Source organism: Physeter macrocephalus, chromosome 20 (assembly GCF_002837175.3).
Source record: "Physeter macrocephalus isolate SW-GA chromosome 20, ASM283717v5, whole genome shotgun sequence".
Lineage (NCBI taxonomy): Eukaryota > Metazoa > Chordata > Mammalia > Artiodactyla > Physeteridae > Physeter > Physeter macrocephalus.
The window spans coordinates 25688138-25709150 of NC_041233.1; the positions used below are offsets into that span (position 1 = coordinate 25688138).

General features: G+C 36.7%; 1 protein-coding gene across 12 annotated transcripts in view; it reads left to right on the top strand.

The window, feature by feature from the left end:
* The window catches only part of ADK (adenosine kinase), a 494936-nt gene that overhangs the window by 194752 nt on the left and 279171 nt on the right, over positions 1–21013 (top strand). The window lies entirely within an intron of this gene.

Consider the following 21013-nt stretch of genomic DNA (forward strand, 5'->3'; position numbering starts at 1 on the left):
AGAGCACAGGCTCAGTAGTTGTGGCGCACGGGCTTACTTGCTCCACAGCCAACCACTGTGCCACCAGGGAAGCCTGGATATTTCAGTTTGAGCTCTTGCACTTCTGCTCAATGGTGAGGTCTTTGAACAAGTTAATCTCTGAGTCTTAGTCCTTTGCATCTAAACTAGGTCGAATACTGAGGATTAAATAGTGTGTGAGGATCACTTTATTTATTTATTTAAATTTATTTATTTATTCATTTATTTTCTGCTGCGTTGGGTCTTTGTTGCTGTGCGCGGGCTTTCTCTAGTTGCAGTGAGCCGGGGCTACTCTTTGTTGCGGTGCGTGGGCTTCTCATGGCAGTGGCTTCTCTTGTTGTGGAACACCAGTAGTTGTGGCACCGGGCTTCAGTAGTTGTGGCTCGCGGGCTCTAGAGCGCAGGCTCAGTAGTTGTGGCGCACGGGCTTACTTGCTCCACAGCATGTGGGATCTTCCCTGACCAGGGCTTGAACCTGTGTCCTCTGCATTGGCAGGCAGATGCTTAACCACTGCGCCACCAGGGAATTCCTGTCACCTTCTCTTGTATTAAAAATTGAATGAAATGTTCATCAGGTAGACTAATACAACTCACATAGGAAAGTAATATTTGAGCCATGTGATTTATCTCAAAATACTGGAGAACTAAAAAGTAATATCTCTGTGAAGCATTCATGTAAATGTGTCATTTGTCTGAAATGGTGAAAGTCTAAGTATATAGAGCAGTACTTTAAATTATTTAGAGTAGGTCATTTTCCCTTCCCCAAACTTATAGATTTAATCCTACCCTGAGGAAAATTATACTAACTGTGAAAGATTGTAGTCAGTAATAATGTAGTCAGTGTTGCATTTTTTTTAAAGCAAGAACTATCAATTCTTAACCATCTCCTTTAGGCCCCTATGGGATGAAGGTTAATTTTATAGCAGCAGTGACTAAAAGTAATGTACATTGCTGGGGACATGTACAAAGCTGACTTGATAGGGCTCGTACTTTTGGAGCGACTGTATAGTAGGTGGAAGTAGCAAGCTCAGCCTTTGGGCTCTTCTGTGTGTAATCAAACCTTTCATGTAGGAAGTTGTGGCAGGTTGATACTTCACCCTCATACCCTCTTATTTGTAGGGTTTCTTAACATTTTTTAAATGGTTTTAATTGTTAAACTTAGAACACATTTTAGAAAATTGAAATGTAAAGAAAAAAAATGACAGTAACCTCTTTTTTGTTTTCCAGTTGTATGTGAGTCTGTGTGTGTTTACATAGTTCTACAGTTGGAGAACTTGGGGGAGAAAACAGTTTGCTTTGTTTTTTTAAAGTAAATTCAGTTTGTGTCATGTAGTTTTACAGAGCCACCAAAACACAATCTTAGGGAAAATAATGTAAAAAGATTATTCCAAATGAAGGAAAATGGGCTAAGAACAGTATATTTCTTGAATGTGGTGCTTAGTTCTGGGAACCATATATTTAGAATACATGACAAACTTCTCGTTGTAGATGACATTGGGCAAGTTTTCCTAGCCTTTCTGTGCCTCCGTTTGCTCATTTGTTTGTTTGTTTTGTTTTTTGTTTTCGGTATGCGGGCCTCGCACTGTTGTGGCCTCTCCCATTGCGGAGTGCAGGCTCAGGACGCGCAGGCTCAGCGGCCATGGCTCACGGGCCCAGCCGCTCTGCGGCATATGGGATCTTCCCTGACTGGGGCACGAACCCGTGTCCCCTGCATCGGCAGGCGGATTCTCAACCACTGCACTACCAGGGAAGCCCTGCTCATTTGTACACTGTAAAATGCACACTGTACACTTGGTGTTGTGAGGGTGAAATATAAAATAAAAAAAGGACGAGTATGTACTACTAGGTAAGGTGCTGGCATATGAAATCGTTATCACAGATGTTATTAAACTTCAGTATCATCATCATCATTAAAGATTATGTGATTTAATTTCTCAGTGTTTTCACAACATATTTATATGAATAGGTGGTACACATTGATATATTGCACTGTTGAGAGCCATTTTCAAAATAGTCCTTTAGTTATACATTTATTAAATTGCTGCTCTACCTACTGTGACTTCTCAGAAGTGTAGTGTTACGGGGGGGATGTTACATAGAGATGTAGGGATTGAAGTATGTGTTGTCATTTCATAAAAGTTAAATCTCCCAGTACTCTCTGTCATCCTTTTGATTAATGATAAAAGTTTGTCGGGAGTTCCCTGGTGGTCCAGTCGTTAGGACTCGGTGCTTTCACTGCTGAGGTCCTGGGTTCAATCCCTGGTTGGGGAACTAAGATCCCACAAAGCCGTGTGATGCAGCCAAAAAAAAAAAAAAAAGTTTGTCTTCCACAGAATTAAATGCATCTTTTAATTTAATTTTTTAATGTTACTCTATTTGTATTTACCAAAATGCAATATGCATGTTTGGGTTTTTAAAGTATCTCTCTCAAGTTCTTTCACATTCTTTCATTTAAAAGGTAGAGCCTAATTTCCCTGTTGTTGAATATGCCCAGATGTGTTAGAATTGTGTGTGGCATTGATGATGTGCATTGATGTGTGGCATTGATGATGGGCTGTTTCTGAGGCTAGGTATTGTTGCTTCCACATTATTTTCTTTTGGATGCCCATAATAAAAAAGTCAACTGCTGTGTCATGAGGACACTCAGTCAGCCTATGGAGAGGCCCTCATGACAACAAACTAAAGTTTTTTACCACCAACGAGCACCAACATGCTAGCCATGTGCAGGAGCCAGCTCCAATCACCATAACCTAATGAGATACCCTGAGACACAACTGCTTTGCTAAACCACTCCCAAATTCCTGACCCATAAAAAAAACTATCTAATGTTATGTTTCTTATTTTAACTCACTGTGCCTGGCAGCAACAGATAACTAAGAGGCACAAAGTCCAAAATTTTAAAAGTACAAGAGTATGTAGGGAAAAGTAGATTTTCCTCCTGTGCCCATACTCTGCTCACCCAGTTCACATAGTTAGATATGATTCCCATAACAAGTTTCTTGTGTTCTTCCAGAAATATTTTATTTCTTTACAGCTATGTGCATATCTATTAATGTGTATTTTCTGCATATGTTATACTGTATACACAGTTTTGTATTTTTATTTTTTTTCTTAACAGTATATCTTGGAGATTGTTCCATACCAGTATAAAATAGATATGGCTAATTCTTTTTAATGGCTATAATGGTCCATTCTATGATAGTATTATAATTTTTTAAAAGTAAATTTATTTATTTATTTTTGGCTGCGTTGGGTCTTCGTTGCTGTGCGCGGGTTTTCTCTAGCTGCGGTGAGCGGGGACTACCCTTTGTTGCCGTGCGCAGGCTTCACATTGCGGTGGCTTCTCTTGTTGCGGAGCATGGGCTCTAGGTGCGTGGGCTTCAGTAGTTGTGGCATGCGGGCTGAGTAGTTGTTGCTCACAGGCTCTAGAGCGCAGGCTCAGTAGTTGTGGCACACGGGCTTAGTTGCTCCACGGCATGTGGGATTTTCCCGGACCAGGGCTTGAATCCGTGCCCCCTGCATTGGCAGGCAGATTCTTAACCACTGTGCCACCAGGGAAGTCCCAGTATTATAATTTGTTTAATGAATCTCTTACTGTTTAACATTTAGATGGTTTACAAAGGTACTTTAGGAGTACCTTAATATGCATGTTATTTTCCATCTGTATATCTTTTTGTGGGAGTCACATAGAAGGTTACATCTGAATAGGTTTTTTTGTTTTTGTTTTTTAATATTCATTTATTTGGCTGCACCAGGTCTTAGTTGTGGCATGCAGGATCTTTAGTTGCAGCATGCAAACTCTTAGTTGCAGCATGTGGGATCTAGTTCCCTGACCCCGGATCGAACCTGGGCCCCCTGCATTAGGAGCGCAGAGTCTTAGCCACTGGACCACCAGGGAAGTCCCTTCCATCTGTGTATGTTTATAACTTAGTCCTAGAAATAAGAATTGCTGGCTGAAAGAGCATAAGCATGGTAAATTTTTATACAAATTGTCAAATTTGTCCACATAAACATTTTACCAATTTTTATTTCTATCAGAACTGAATGCATATGTTTGTTTTAATACATCCTTACCAATTCAGAATATAATCAGGGTCTTCTTTATCAATGTGATGTGTAAAAAGTAAGATCTCATTGAAAGTTTACATTTACATTTCTCTGGATGACATGAATTACTTGGATGGAGTGAACTATTTTCTGAGAAATAAATTACCAAAATTCATTCTAAAAAGAGAAAAATCTGTGTGGTGTAATGCTCATATAAGAAATAGAACAGATTATCAAAGAGCCTCCTCTCCACAAGAGTAAAAATCCTAGGTGACTTCACTTGGCAAATACACCAGACTTGTGAACATCAGATTATTCTAAGATAATTAAACCATTGAGCAGCATAGGAGGAAAGAAAACCCTTCTAGATTCTTTTCTTTCAAGCTGGTCTCCCATTGATACCATAACCCAACAAGGATAGCAGAAAGAAAAATAAGCAAGCATAAAACTAAAAGTATAGATTAATACTGTTTTTGACTGTTGTGAAAAAAAGCCCAAATACAATATTTAGAAATAAATTTAGTACCACATTAATAATTGTCAGTGACCAAGTTGAGAAGTTAATTCTGGGAATGCAAGGATGGTTCAGTGTTACACAATCTGTAATTTGTTCTCATAGCAGTAAAACAAAAGAGAAATAGGATCTTCTATGGAGATGCTAAAACAACTTTCCTTAAAGACAATAGATATATGTTTGCTTAGTAGAATCTGTCTCTCTCAACTCCAATGCCAGTATCATATTTTGTAGATAAAATAGGGAAATAAAATTAACACTACCTTTGTTGAGTCTGTTGTGGAAAACCCCAATAGAATGAAGTGAATACTGTTGTAAACAAAGAATTAATAAATTAGGTGAATTTAAAATTAAAATATTTAGGTGCTTAAATTAATAGACGGGATAAACAAACTATAAACCTCATTTACAATAGCAAACAAAAAGATAAATACCTTTTGGACAGACATGGTTTTTATTCTGGTTTTCTGCAATCTATCCCCCACCACCCCCCTTTCATATTTCCTGTTTTTATTTAAGCATACTTTTTCTTTCCTCTTATTTTTATTTCTATTTGTTTTCTGTCTCTATCCTTCCATTGCCATGTGACTTTATGTATTCATTGCTTTGAGCTGTAAGAATAATTTAATACCAGAAACATTACAGATAGCAATATTACAATGCATACAGAAAATATAGTTAATATAATTTACTATTGTAGATTACATCAAAAAGTAGAAAAATAAGCTAATTCTTGGGCTAATTTTTGTTTTTTACAGATGCAGGGAAATGCCTGAATTTCAATCTTATATACATGTGTTTTGAAAGTTTCGTATCACGCTTCTAGTTTTGAAAACCATTCTTTATTTTTATTTCTCAGAAATATGATACTCTAAAATAAATATATTGATAAATGATTATTTAAGTCATTCTACTTCAATTGAAGTAGGAAAGCCAGAATAATTTAATATCCCAGAAGAATAACAAAATAAAAATCAGTGGTAATTCTATGTAACATTAGCCTGTGTTTCTGTTTCTTTAACTTTGAAATCGTTTGTTGCCTTTAGCTGGATCATATTTCTTGAGTTTTACTTTAATAGTAATTTTGCTAATGTAAAAATTTACTATATAATGTCATTAGTAATGTCATGCTCTATCAAGCTGATGCTCTCTTAAAAATTGTTGATGATAACAATATGAAATGAGGGAGGTATATGTAGTTATGAAAGACCTTAACATTACTGTGTATCTTTTTATTTAAGTGCAAAGTATACTCATATTGTTTCTATCACCAGTATTTTTTTTTAATGGTATAAGCACAAAGAACTATATTATGATGGTGAGACTATGAAAAGGTAAATTTATGGTTAGCTTCCAAATCTGCTCTAGTGTTTATTACCATCTGGTCTCTTTGGAGACTATTATAACTCTTCATGGGAGTGTTTTCAACACAAAAAAAGGATGGTTTGTGTATCGGCAGAAAGCAAAAAATACCAGTGGTTTAAACCATATGTAGTTTTCTTAGAATTAGGCAAGGGAAATGAGCTGAAGAACTAGTTGAGAATCATTAGTAGTTATGTGGTTTAATCTCAATTTTGTCAGAATTCATTCATAAAGGACAAAATATTGTACAAGAAAAACTGAAGGTAGTAGAAGTACAACAATAACTCCATTTGGCATATTATTTTATTTTCGTTTTAATCAGTGAAATGTTAAGATGGTCTCAAATCTTGATGTAAACCTCAGAAATAAAATGAGGAATATATGTCAAATTTGAGGACTTCTTAAAAATTAAAACAAGGGCTTCCCTGGTGGCGCAGTGGTTGAGAATCTGCCTGCCGATGCAGGGGACACAGGTTCGTGCCCTGGTCCGGGAAGATCCCACATGGCGCGGAGCAGCTGAGCCCATGAGCCATGGCTGCTGAGCCTGTGCGTCCGGCCTGTGCTCCGCAACGGGAGAGGCCACAACAGTGAGAGGCCCGCGTACCACACAAAAAAATAAAAATAAAAATAAAATTAAAAATAAAAATAAAAAGGTATTCATGTTAAAATAATTATAGAGATGAACACTTGAAGAATGCCTTTATTAAAGGTATTTGTCTTGAATTTAATGCAAACATATTATTTTAAATAATTTTATGTGTGTCCTGGACTTATATCACTCTTAAGGAGTAGAAGTAGTTTGCAGTGTTTCAAGCTTAAGTTGATTTAATAGTAAAAGGATAAAAAGAAATATCTTTTCACTTTTCCATTCTAAGAGTTGGAGAGAGGTCTATAAAAAAAATGAGATGACAAGTCAAAAAATTGAATTCATCTATTTTTATTCAGCAGTTTTAAACAAAAAATGCCTGGTGGGCTGGGAATATACAGGAAATTTAAATTTGTGATCAAGAATAAGAAATGCATTTGTGGTTTAAAAAAGAAATACCAGCATGTCACATTAAAGTTATGGTGTCTACAGTATTGTACAGTTAGCAGGAAAATGTATTACATCAGGGGGTATGTTGCACTTTAGAGAGCTAGTGTGGGGATGTGGATGAAGAGAATAACTCCATAGAAGGCACGACCATTAATAATCCAGTCAGAGAGGAAGAATTTTGCTGTCTCCCATGTAACGTAAAACAGATGTTACATTCTATTAAAAACCTTCTTAACTAGAATGAATGTTTAGATCACTGGTCAATAGGAGAAACATGAACAATGGCAATTTAATGATTTTGAAAATTTATTGTTTGTCAGTTAATTTTGGTGGTAGGGAGGGTGAAGGGAAGCTTGCTAAATGTTATTGTATTTTGGATATCTTAATTTAGAAAGCTGAAAGGCAACAGTGAACTATATTTTTAATATATTTTACTAATTTAAGCTATTTTCTTTCTCAGAAATTGTTGTAAAAACCAAGAAATTTAGAAACTGAGTCTGATTTAATAAATCTGAATAGGTGATTTAAATATATCTAAAAGTGTTTAATTTATTAACTTTAAATGAATGCTGGAAACATTGTTAAGTAGTTGGCAATCGAAAGAAGACATATGGAGAAAAAAAGGCCACTGGGGATGTTTCCACAAAGTCCTAGGTATCGTTTCCTTTTCTTTTTTAAAAGATTTACCATTTTTCCCCCAGTATTGTTTTGCATAAAAAAATCTTAGGTGTAACGTACATGAAATAAAATTGACCTTTTTAATGTACAGTTGTATAAGTTCTGACATAAGCACACGGTCATGTAGCCACTACCAGGAGCAAGATGTGTTTTAGTTCCAGCACCCTAAAACTTCCCCTGTGCTCTTTTATAGTCAGCCTTTCCCCCACCGCAGCTCCTAGCGATCTGCTCTGTTTTTGTTGGCAGAGACAGACCTCCTTGCTTGGTGTGCCAAGACTGTAAGGCTCTGACTGCTCTCTTTCCTAGGACATTTCTCAGTATTATTTATGTAGCTGGTGGACTTAAAACATGAGGTAACTGTCTCTCCCCAGACAAAGAGCAGACTTAGTTACTGTTTGCTATAAAATTGGTAGATTCCCCAAGCTTTATGTTCCTCACCTGCCAGTGCAAGCCCAGTGAGTGCATGCATAGCATCTATCTGAACCATCCTGTTACCTGCATAGGACTTGGGGCAAGGGGAACTGGTGCAAATATGCCCATGTTCGTGTGCCTTGACTTGAGTAAAATATAATCTTTTGCCTTTCAGCCAGGGGTCTCGTGTCTTCTGCCCTTGTCTGTGAATCAGCATCAGACCTTTTTTTTGTTGTTGTTAGCTTTTAAAACAAGGTAAAATCAAATTCCATATCATAGTTTTCTGTTTCTACAGTTTTGCCTTTTCCAGTGTTTCATACTGATGAATCTAGCTCCTGGCTAGATCCTGTGTGTGATTTTTCAGGCCAATCGTAGGGATCTACAAAGGTTTTACTTGGTGGGGTTTATGTGGGAAAGCTGCCTTCCCCACACCAGACTTGGTGTAAAGCCAATGAATTGCTGTCTCTGAAGGGAGTTGCAGTCAAGGACTCATCCCACCTGGCCAGCTATGCTCTTACACATGTCAGTATTCCTAGCCCAAGCACCTTCATTTGGAGGCCCCTTTATCTGGGGCTTTCGTTGAGGCCTGGCTTAGATGCCTCTGTCAAGACTTTTTTATTAGGGAAGTGACAAAGAACTTTGGAGACACCTTTCTGTACTGTGACTTGGAACTCAATACTACTCTACACCTAGCTCTCCCCCTTCCAACTTACCCCAGACCCAGGATCTTAAAACTGCAGGACCCTTTTTGGGGGGCTCCCTTGGCAGTGAAACAACTCCCGCATCTGTGCAGATTCACCTGATCCTTGACCAGTGTACTGGTGCTTGGGGGAAAGTGGAGCAGTGGGGAGCTGACACTTTCTCCGATTTACCGTCTTTCTTATAGTATCACAGTAAGTGATGACAGACTTAATTATTACTTTCACTTTGGCTTGTCTTTTTTTTTTTTTTCTTTTGTCACGAGCCTTGTGGGATCTTAGTTCACCGACCAGGGATTGAACCTCACCCTGAGCAGTGAAAGCGCAGAGTCCTAACAACTGGACCACCAGGGAATTCCCTGGCTTATTGTCTTAATTGACTACTCTGAAACCTGGCAGCTCGCCTCTCTCCAACTCACTTGAGTTTCTGACACACATAAATAAAATTATATAGTGCATAGCTTTTGAATCTTGTTTCGTTTAGTTGGCATAAGTGCATCAGAGATTGTCATCCCTTTTGTTGAGTATCCGTAATTTGTTTCTTTTATGGCTGAGTAGTGTTCCATCATGTTGATGTACTGCAACTTGTATATCCATCCTCAATGGAGAAATATTTAGATTGTTTCCAGTTTTGGTGATTACTAATAAATCTGCTATAAACATTTCTGTATAAGTTTCTTTATACAGACATACATTTTCGTTCCACTAGAAGTAAGATTGCTGGATCACATGCTTCATAAGGAACTGCCAAAGTGGCTGTATCATTTTACATTACCACCAGCAGTGTATGAACAGTTTTATTGGCTTCACATTCTTGCCAGCACTTGGTATTGTTAGCTTTCGTTATTTATTCACTGTAACAGGGGTAAAGTAGTATCTCATTGTTTTAATTTACACTTCCTAATGATGTTGAATATATTTTTATGTTTGGTTTTTTTTTTTTTATGCGGTACGCGGGCCTCTCACTGTTGTGGCCTCTCCCGTTGCGGAGCACGGGCTCCGGACGCGCAGGTTCAGCGGCCCTGGCTCACGGGCCTAGCCGCTCCGCGGCATGTGGGATCTTCCCGGACCGGGGCATGAACCCGTGTCCCCTGCACCGGCAGGCGGACTCCCAACCACTGCGCCACCAGGGAAGCCCCCGTGTTCTTTTTTTAATCCCCATTTTGGCATATGGGTATCCACTTGTTCCAGCCAGTACCCTTTCCTGAAGTCTTTTTAAATCGATTTAATTGCCTTTGTACCTTTTTCAAAAATCAATTATATGGTTTTTCTGTACTGTGTGTTCTGTTCCGTTGATCTATATGTCTATCCTGTCTCCAATATGCTGCCCTGATTACTGCAGCTTTCTAATAACCCTTGATGTGTTTGTTTTCTGTGGTCTCTATAATCATGTTACATTGAATCTAGAAGTTGAAATTATTACATTTCACAGATTGAAAATTTCTTACATTTGTAGTTATAAGCATCTATAAATTTTCACTATTGAATTTTGATTTAATGTACATATTAGAAATTGTTTCAGTATGCAACATGCTGTTAACTTACAGTTGAAGAGTTTTGTAATAGTGACTTTATTTAATAGTAATAAGTAGAAAAATTAAATAGATAAAGGAAAATTTATACATCTTATTGTCACTACTTTTTTAAATTTTTTTTTTTTTTTTTTTTTTTTTTTTTTTTTTTCTCGGTACGCGGGCCTCTCACTATTGTGGTTCTCTGTACGCGGGCCTCTCACTATTGTGGCCTCTCCCGTTGCGGAGCACAGGCTCCGGAAGCGCAGGCTCAACGGCCAAGGGTCACGGGCCCAGCCTCTCCGCGGCACGTGGTATCCTCCCGGACCGGCGCACGAACCCGTGTCCCTCTCATCAGCAGGCGGACCCTCAACCACTGCACCACCAGGGAAGCCCTAAAATGTTTTTATTTTTAATGAGACTTATTTTGTTTTTGTGGGTGGTTTAATTTTTATAGGTTTTCCCAGCAGCAGAACCTAGAACAAGGATTTTAAAACAAATAGCCAATTTGGAAGATGTAGGTAACTTTGGCAAGGGTGGCAGGAGGTGATTCAGGGAACACAAAGCAGCTAATAAAAAGTCATTAATAGAGCTACCATGATAAGTTACTGGGGCTTTATCCTGTGGGGAAATTTTGAGAAAAATCAGTGTTGAAATCGATTTCAGAATTAACTCACTGGAAATGCAAGTATATTTCCTGTTATTGGCTGTGGAGTGCAATTTGGAAGGCTGTGCACATGCCTAGTGCCCAGGTGGGCATAGCAGCTTTCACCAGTTCAGGAGAAAATCCCTCTGGTACAGAGAGGATGCTTCTAGCTTTTGGAAGCCTGGAGCCAGAGGAAATTGTTAGGTCCAAAGGATATGGGAAGGGGCACTGACAGCATCTGATGCGTGCCCTATGACTTTTAAGTCCCTTTTCTGGGTTATCATAATAAATAGCTTTAATCAAATGATACCTATAATGATATTTTCTAAATAAATTAGATTATATTTTCTGTACTTAAGTGTCTGTCTCCACTTTTTATTCATAAAGCTTCATTAACTTTTTGTATATGTATCCTTGTCATACTATGTAAAAGAGCTTATTAACTACACACTTGGAAATGTTGTATATTCCCTTTTCAGGTAATGTTAAAATGTTAAATGAGGGCTTCCCTGGTGGCGCAGTGGTTGAGAGTCTGCCTGCCGATGCGGGGGACACAGGTTCGTGCCCTGGTCCGGGAGGTTCGTGCCCTGGTCCGGGAAGATCCCACATGCCACAGAGCGGCTGGGCCCGTGAGCCATGGCCGCTGAGCCTGCACGTCTGGAGCCTGTGCTCTGCGACGGGAGAGGCCACAGCAGTTAGAGGCCCGCGTACCGCAAAAAAAAAAAAAAGTTAAATGATAAAAGAGGAAACATAAGATGGCAAATAGCATATAAAACATTTTCAATATCTTTAGCCATCAGAAGAGTGCAAATTTAGAACCTGTGATAATTAGCTAAAATTTTTAAATGATAACAGTAACAACTGCTGATGAGAATGCAGAATGACTGGATCTCTCATACATTGCTGGTGGGAATGTAAAATGACACAGCCACTCTGGAAACAGCTTGGCATTTCTTATAAAATTGAACATACATTTTCATGGCTCATCAGTCAGATTCCTGACCATTTGTCATAGAGAAATGAAAAGTTATGTTCACGCAAAAACGTGCTACACATATAGTCATAGCACTTTGTTATTGCCCCAAACTGGAAACAATACGAATGACCTTCAACAAGTGAATGGATAAACTGTGATACATCTGTACAATGGAATACTACTCAGCTTTAAAAAGGAATAAAATATTGCTGCAGACAACTTGCATGGATTTCAAGGGGGTTACACTGAGTGAAAAAAGCCAATTGCACATATTTACATTCTGTATGATTCCAATTATACAATGTTCTTGAAATGAAAAAAAAATTACAGTCTTAGAAAACATTACAGTGGTTGTCAGAGGTTAAGGATGAAGGTGAAAGGTAGATAGTGTGAATGTGAAGGAGTTGCACAAGGGACTTTCTTGGTGGTAATGGAAGAGTTCTATATCCTAATTGTGGTAGTGGTTGCACAAACCCATACAGTGTATAAGATCTCATAAGCTGTACACATACAGAAATGAGAGTGCATATAAAAACTAGTGAAATCTGAATGGGGTCTGCAGTTTAGTATTGTACCAATGTCAAGTTCTTGGATTTGAAAATGGACTATGGTTATGTAATACGTTATCTTTAGGGGAAGCTGGAAGAAGGTAATGTGGGAGCCTTCTGTATTATTTTTGCAACTTCTTGTGAATCTAAAATTAGTATTTGGGGGCTTCCCTGGTGGCGCAGTGGTTGAGAATCTGCCTGCCAATGCAGGGGACACGGGTTTGAGCCCTGGTCTGGGAAGATCCCACATGCCACAGAGCAACTGGGCCCATGAGCCACAGCTACTGAGCCTGCACGTCTGGAGCCTGTGCTCCGCAACAGAGGCGTGGCAGTGAGAGGCCCGCGCACCACGATGAAGGGTGGCCCCCACTTGCCACAACTAGAGAAAGCCCTCGCACAGAAATGAAGACCCAACACAGCCAAAAATAAATAAATAAAAATTTTATTTTAAAAAAATAAATAAAAATAAAATTAGTATTTGGTCACTCAGTATGTTCTATTTATTGACATTCTTTATGTCTTATATTTAAGCTGATTATTTCTTCATGACAGAATAATCTCATGATATGTACTTAAAATTTTCTTTAAAGTTAGGGCTTAAAAGACTGAAACTAATTGTATGAAAATTAATTTTGTAAACTATTTTTGCCTTGAGTGTTACTTTTTTAACCTTTTCACAGAATTTCAAGATTGCAAATACAATTAGAATAGTTTTATTTTTTAAATGAACTCCTTAATAGACTATATTAGACGACACTCGTGATGTCTTCAGAATTTTAGGCTATAAATTGAAACTTGGTGGTGGCCCATCTCATTGATATAAACATGTAATTTTCTCTTCCTGTAACATTCTTTTCCTTCATTTGGCCAATTTGTGCCCATTTCATATGTCTCAGCTTAAATGTGACTTTCCTATGGAGGTCTTACTTCTGACTCTCCTCTTTCCCCCCAAATCTGTCTTTGGTGCTACTCAGGTGTATGCTCCTATACCAAGTTGGATTCATTTTACAGACGTACAAAGTGACCAGATAATGGGCAAGTTAATCAGCCAACTGAGACGGTGGCATTTGGCATAAAATTTCAGAATACATCCTAAATCTTAAATGTGTGAATCAATTATTTAAAACAGGAGACCACCTAACCTATTCTAGTGATGCTTAACAGAGATGTATTTGTAACTGGTAGAAGAAGAATCACTCCCTGGGTACAAGATCAATTTCTGTTCATTTTATTCACGTGAAGATAAATTGCTTTCTCAGATTTTGCAGACTTCCTTTTCCTAAAAAAATGATTTATTAAAGTGGAGTTTCCTTTATTATATCAATGCTGGCTTACTGTTCGCTTTATAATACTTTTATATTGAAGGAAGCCCAGAGGTCAACAGTAAGTAGTCTTGTCTCTTCTGCTCTTTATTTCACTGTTATTTTTAAACCAGTTGGTGAAATTCCCTTCCATTTTGAAGAGCCATTTTTCACCTACATATGAGGGAATTTAAACTATTTGAGCTGATATTAACATTCTATTACTATAAATTGTCTTTGGTTTGTTTAAAATATATATAAATTTATATTTATTAAGTGTAATTTTAGGATTCAGATCTATTGACCAGAAAAAATAGTTTTTTTTGGTATGAGGGAAAGAAAAGGTATAAAGTACTGGTTAATAATCTAAGGAGGGCTTCCCTGGTGGCGCAGTGGTTGCGCGTCCGCCTGCCGATGCAGGGGAACCGGGTTCGCGCCCCGGTCTGGGAGGATCCCACATGCCGCGGAGCGGCTGGGCCCGTGAGCCATGGCCGCTGGGCCTGCGCGTCCGGAGCCTGTGCTCCGCAACGGGAGAGGCCGCAGCAGAGGGAGGCCCGCATACCACAAAAAAAAAAAAAAAAAAAAAATAATCTAAGGAAATGTTTTCAGTGTTTCATTTTGTATCTGAATTTTGCATTGTTTATATTATATGAGAAAAACTTGGTTGTTTCCCTATATTCCCATATATTTTTTGACAGTTTGAGAAGTATGACAGTTTTCATTTCTGCACCTAGTAACTTTTCATTCTTAAAATATATTTTTAAAAATACTTATTCATTTAAATATTTGTTTATTTAAATATTTAAATAAATATTTAATATATATATATATCTATATACATAGCTAGCTGCACCAGGTCTTAGTTGCGGGACATGGGATCTTCGTTGCGGCATGCGGAATCTTTAGTTGAGGCATGTGGAATTTAGTTCCCTGATCAGGGATCTAATGCAGGCCCCCTGCATTGGGAGCACGTAGTCTTAGCCACCGGACCACCAGGCAAGTCCCTTAAAATATTTTTTAAACCAGGTTTCAGAAGATGTATTCTGGTTCCTAGTTTGGGAACTCTGAATGTTACTATTCAAAACTGTAGGCAAATAGATCTTTTATGAAAATGAGGGCATATGTCCCATTTGCTTTGATGAAGTGAATAGAAATATGGACTATTCTGGAAAATCTAGGATATATAGTTTCTCTCTCTCTATATATATATATATATGTATATATATAATCTAGGTACATAGATTAACATCGGGGGATCAAAATTGAGTCAAGAAATAAACTCAAATAGAAATGGAAACTCAGGAAGAATATATATAAAACTGGCAACCAGTGGAGGAAAACTATGGAATTGCTATTTGTGGGAGAATTTTTTTCCACTCATTGTGCTTTCTTACTGTTTTAATCATTTTTATAACATGCTGTGTATTACCAATTTTAAATAAATACATAATTTTGAAAAATTAAAATGAGTGGCAAATTTTATAGGAGCAATTTATTTAATCAATATTTAATTGTCCATTTGCAAAATATAATTATACCAGGATTAATATGATCTGTAGAACGTTGGACGCTGTCTTTCAAATACTTTTTTTTTTTTTTTTTTTTGCGGTACGCGGGCCTCTCACTGTTGTGGGCTCTCCCGTTTCGGACGCGCAGGCTCAGCAGCCACGGCTCATGGGCCTAGCCGCTCCGCGGCATGTGGGGTCTTCCCAGACCGGGGCACGAACCCATGTCCCCTGCATCGGCAGGCGGACTCTCAACCACTGCGCCACCAGGAAAGCCCTCAAATACTTTTTAAAAAAATAGTCAACCTTCTTCCATAAAAAATATTTCTTAGTAATTAACTCTATTCATTAGACATTTACCATTATCCTTTATGTCAGAAATTTAGAATGAGAGAAATTTTATGACGACCTGATTGATGAACATTTGTCCTCATTTTCTTGTGCTATAGCCTTTGTGACATCCAAAGTTACAGTTTTCTACTTACAGTTTTTTCCCTTCTCTTTGGTAGTATACTAACACAAGTATATTCAAAGGAATGTCTGTCATACTTTCTTTTCAAAGTAATGTCAAAAATCATTTAAATTTTAATTTTTACTATGCTTTTGCCAAAATTTCTTATACTTGCCATAGTGTATTTTACACATTGAACTAATTTTTGAAATTATTACTTTTGCTTCTTGCTGTCTCTGGTATTGGTTGTTTGTTCATTTGTTTTGCTATTTATGCCCTTTTCAGAGTTTTATATGTGTTTGGACTTAACTTATTGAAAAATCCACCATGTGTTAGCTCACCTAATAGTTCCCCATGTCATGCATTTGCTTACATAATACAAGTAACTATTCTTGGAGTTTTGTATATTTATTTATTTGGCTGTCATTTCATTGAAAATTGACAGTTGTTTATTTATGAACTTCCTTAGTACAGAAATATGCAGTGCAAGACCAGTGTGCTCAGGTTTATGCTGTTGTGGTTAATTGTTGCTATATTTGTATTTTCAAATTTTTGAAGACTTAAAGAACAGTAAAACATATACTTAGCATAAGTGATACTACTCCTTGGTACCTTTAAACTGTTCTTTAACTTTTTAAATCTTTGTTCTCATTCTACTTTAAAAAATAGTTTTATTGCAATATAATCCACATACCATACATTTCATCATTTAAAGGGTACAATTCCATGGTTTTTAGTATATTCATAGATATGTGTAGCTACCACCAGTGTCAATTTTAGTACATTTTCATCACCTCAAAAGGAAACCCCATACTCTTTAGTTATCACTCCCTGGTCCTCCCCCATCCCTATTCCACATGAATTTTGGAATCAGCTTGTTCATTTCTACAAAAAATACAGCTTGGACTCTAATTAGGATCAATATAGGTATTATTGACCATATTAACAGTGTGAAGTCTTCTGATTCACAACATGGGGTGTTTTTCCATTTATTTAGATCTTTAAATTCTTTCAACAGTGTTTTGAATTTTCAGAGTATAAGTTTTGCATGTTAAAGGAAATATTTGGTATTTCCAAATATTTTTTTCTTTTTGATGTTATTGTAAATTGAATTGTTTTCTTAATTTCATTTTTGGATTGTTCATTGCAAGTGTATAGAGACACAATTCATTACTTAAATATTGATCTTGTTTCCTGTACCTTTCTGAACTCATTTATCAGTTCTAATATTTTTCAGTGAATTCTTTAGAGTTTTCTATGTACTAAATATGTCATCTACAAATAGAGAGTTTTACTTCTTCCTTCCCGATTTGGAAGACATTTATTTATTTATTTATTTATTTATTTATTTATTTATTTTGCTTAATTGCTTTGACTAACACCACTAAGCCTCTAGTATAATGTTGAAGAGAAGTGGTGAGAGTAGACGTCCTTGTGTTGTTCCTCGTCTGAGGGCAAAGGTATCCTGTCATTCACTACGTTGTTTACTGTGGGTTTTTCTTAAATGCCCTTTATTAATTATATGCAGGAAGTTCCCTTCTATTACTAGTTTGCTGAGTCTGTTTAACTTGCAACAGTGTTAGATTTTGCCAGATGCTTTTTCTGCATCTGTTGTCATAATCATGTGAGTTTTGTTTTCTGTGCTATTGATAGGATTATTATATTAATTGATTTTGGGATGTTAAGCCAACCTTGCATTCCTGAGATTAAATCTCACATGATGGTGTTATGTAATTCTTTTCATTATGTGCCAGATTCATTTTTGCTACGTAGAATTTTCAGAAGTGGAACAAAAAAGATACATTGTCCTTAGAAGGATTTTTAGCATTGCCCAACATTTTCATTAAGATATTTAGCCCTTCTGACTCAGCACTGTCTCATTTTTTTCTTTTATAATTTAGTCAGTTGTTTTTATCTTCAGTTGAAATTTGGACAGTTGATCCATATCTTTTCTAATTTTCATTATATTTAAAACAGGTGTCCTCAATTTTATTTTCTTAAGCATTTGTTTGTTGGTAAACATTAGGTACTATTTATAAATTCCCAATTTTTGGGTATAGTGCTACTTCTTAATCTTATGATATTACTAAATGCATATGTTTGTCAATCCACACTAAGAAATGCAGTTTACATTACTTCCAAGGATGCCTATGTGTGTATATATGACTGAATAATTCTTACCTTTGGTACCTTGCAGTGCATTTTGATTTTTTTATTAGATTCTGTTATATGTAAAAATGATGGTTGTGAAAAATTACAGTTAACATCCACTAGCACATCACAGACTACAGCTTGAAAGTTACTATAAAAGAGGTTGATTAGTATAAATGGAGGAATCTTTCTCATCTTGTTTGTATAGGAGAAGTTATTAGGTTATTTCATGGTATACTCACTTCATAGGATGGTTTGTATCTTGTTATATATACATTGTGGGGTTTTTTCCATTTTTTCCTTTTGTACCAAGTGAATCAAGAGCACTCTTGTTCTGTGCAGCTCTAGCAAGCCTAGTGCAGCTCCTCCTGTCTCAAATAGTTAATTATTCCATACACTTTATGAGGCACCTTACTTCTAAACCTTTTAATACTTCAGTGTAACTTTACTATATCTATTACCCCCATTTACAGATGGCTGAATGTTGGGAGATAATTCATGGATTTCTCATATTCCTGCACAGTCTGTGTCTTCTAAGCAAGGGCATTTACAGTTCCCATGTTTGTATAAGTATCAATTCCTGGATAGTAAAACTAGTACCATGACCCTCCTTGGAGACATCCCAAGGAATTAAATATAAAAGACCTCAGCTTTCTATCTCCATAGGAGATTTGTGTAAACAAATCTTCCTCGATTTACAATGGGGTTACATCCCAGTAAACCCATAGTAAGTTGAAAATACATTTAATACACCTAACCCACTGAACATTATAGCTTAACCTAGCCTACCTAAAACATCAGCCTGCAGTTATGCAAAATTATGTAACACAAAGCCTATTTTGTAATGAAGTGTTGAATGCCTCATGTAAATTATTGAATACTGGACTAAAAGTGAAAAACAATGTTTGTATGGGTTCAGAATGGTTGTAAGTGTATCTGTTGTTTACCCTTGTGACTGGGTGCCTGATTGGGAGCTGCAGTTGCCCAGTATCAGGAGAGAGTATCATACACCATATAGCTAGCCTGGGAAAAATCAAAATACAAAGTACAGTTTCTAATGAATGTGTATAGCTTTCACACAGTCATAAAGTCAAAAAATCATAAGTCGAACCATCATAAGTCAGGGACTGTCTGTATTAGTAGAGAAATGAATAATCTTTCTTTCTGGAGCAGAAACCCTATGAAGATCAGTTTCTAAATTTTGGGATTACTCTCCTGAGATGCTCTTTCTTTGCTGGCACTAGTAACATCCAGCCCTCACTGCATTGCCCTATGAGGACTGGTGCTCAGGGAAGCAGCACTAAGATAATGCTCTTGCTACTGTTTTTGCCATGAGTAATAAATTGTCTTTGTCTCTGATCCAGAGGTCTCGTGTCTTTCTGTTTGTGTGTGTGTGTGTGTGTGTGTGTGCGTGTTCGTGTGTGTGTGCGTGCGCACATGCACACGCATGTTCCTGGATATAGAAAAGGGGAGAAAGAGACAGATAGGCAAACACTGGCTGACTACTTTGTTAGCATGTAAGTACAGTTAAATAGCAGACCCTTGATGGTTTTTGAATTAACAATTGTTTATAGAAGAAGTGCAAGGCCTCATGCTTAGTAAGTAGCCGAACTGCAATTTGAACCTATACCTTACGTAGGTGGATAATATAACTAGAAAATATGGTGCTAATGACTAGAGTTTGGTGTAAGCAGACAAAATAAATATTTTATATCACATTTGCATATTTTTGATCGATGACTCATGAGCAGTGTGAATGTTTTTCTCCTCATCCCCATATGTTAAACTAAAGAAGTGGTAGGCTGAGCCTGGAATATCTAGGGGTGAAATTATTTTTATAAGAATAAAGTTTCTTATATATGTACATATATTTCAGAACATATTGAAAAATAAAAGTGTAATGACCTTGAATAAAAATAGTTTGTTAAAAGAATCTAATCCCCACAGAATAAAAGTTCTTCTAGAATTTTTTAATTTAATATTTTTTTCAATAGCTAAGATTGTAATGCAAAGTAAAAAACTGGACTTAATTCACCACTTATTTATGATAAAAAGTTTTAAAACTAAAATTTTCTCATGATTGTGACAGATGTAAAATCTTTAAGGAATTCCCTGGAGGTCAGTGGTTAGGACTCTGTGCCTCCACTGCAGGGGGCACGGGTTCAGTCCCTGGTCGGAGACTAAGATCCTGCATGCCGTGCAGCCAAAAAAAAAAAATTAGAATATATCTTTATACTTGTTATGGAAATACCATGAGGTAATATCCACAAATAATTGATTTTAAGTGACCCTCCTTATGTGATATTCTAGGTATTAATCCTGTGTTTTGAGGAGTAATTTGTAATGTTATCCTTATAGAACATTTAAGAGAAAGCCCTTAATTTAGCATTAGCATAGGCTTCTAAAACAAAGTGTGATGTGTTAAAATAGTCGATTTAACATTATCTGGGTCTAATACAAACGTATGGGCCATTTATTTCAAATTTCATTGTAGGATATCTATATATCTATATCTATATCTATATCTATATCGAGATTAAGTTTGTGGCCAGAAGAATATAGCTCATTCTGTTTTGAGAATCTAGAAAATAGTTTACATAAAAGCATACGGATTACTTTTATATGAATATGGTTTTATATTAAAAACCCTTTCACAATGTATATATAGAATATAAATTTCACATTATGTATAGTTGATAGTAGGAGATAAGAAAGAGACTAATGCTTGCTTCCTCAGAGTGAGGAATTCTTTATCCTATGTTTGGCTGCAGGAGGAGGGCAAAGGTGTTTTTGTTTTAAATAAGCTCTCATCAACAAATACTTTTATCTGTCTGTACAGATCCATTCAATATAGCCACATTTTCTGAAGTACAGGAGGAACTGTCTAATGTGGTTAATTATGAAAAAAATTTAAGCAACATATGTAATTTATAAATATTGTCTAGTTATTTGTGGTATTCTGAATCATAGTTATTTGAAATTGCATATCTTGCCAGAGAAATCAGGGTGATAGCAGAATAAGTGACGGGTAGAGACTTACATAAAACCATGTTGTTTGTACATAGGCAAAGTAACTGTTTTCCAGACTAAGTTGGGCCCTGAACCTTCTTTTCTTTCTTTCCTCTTCTCTTCTCTTCTCTTCTCTTCTCTTCCCTTCCCTT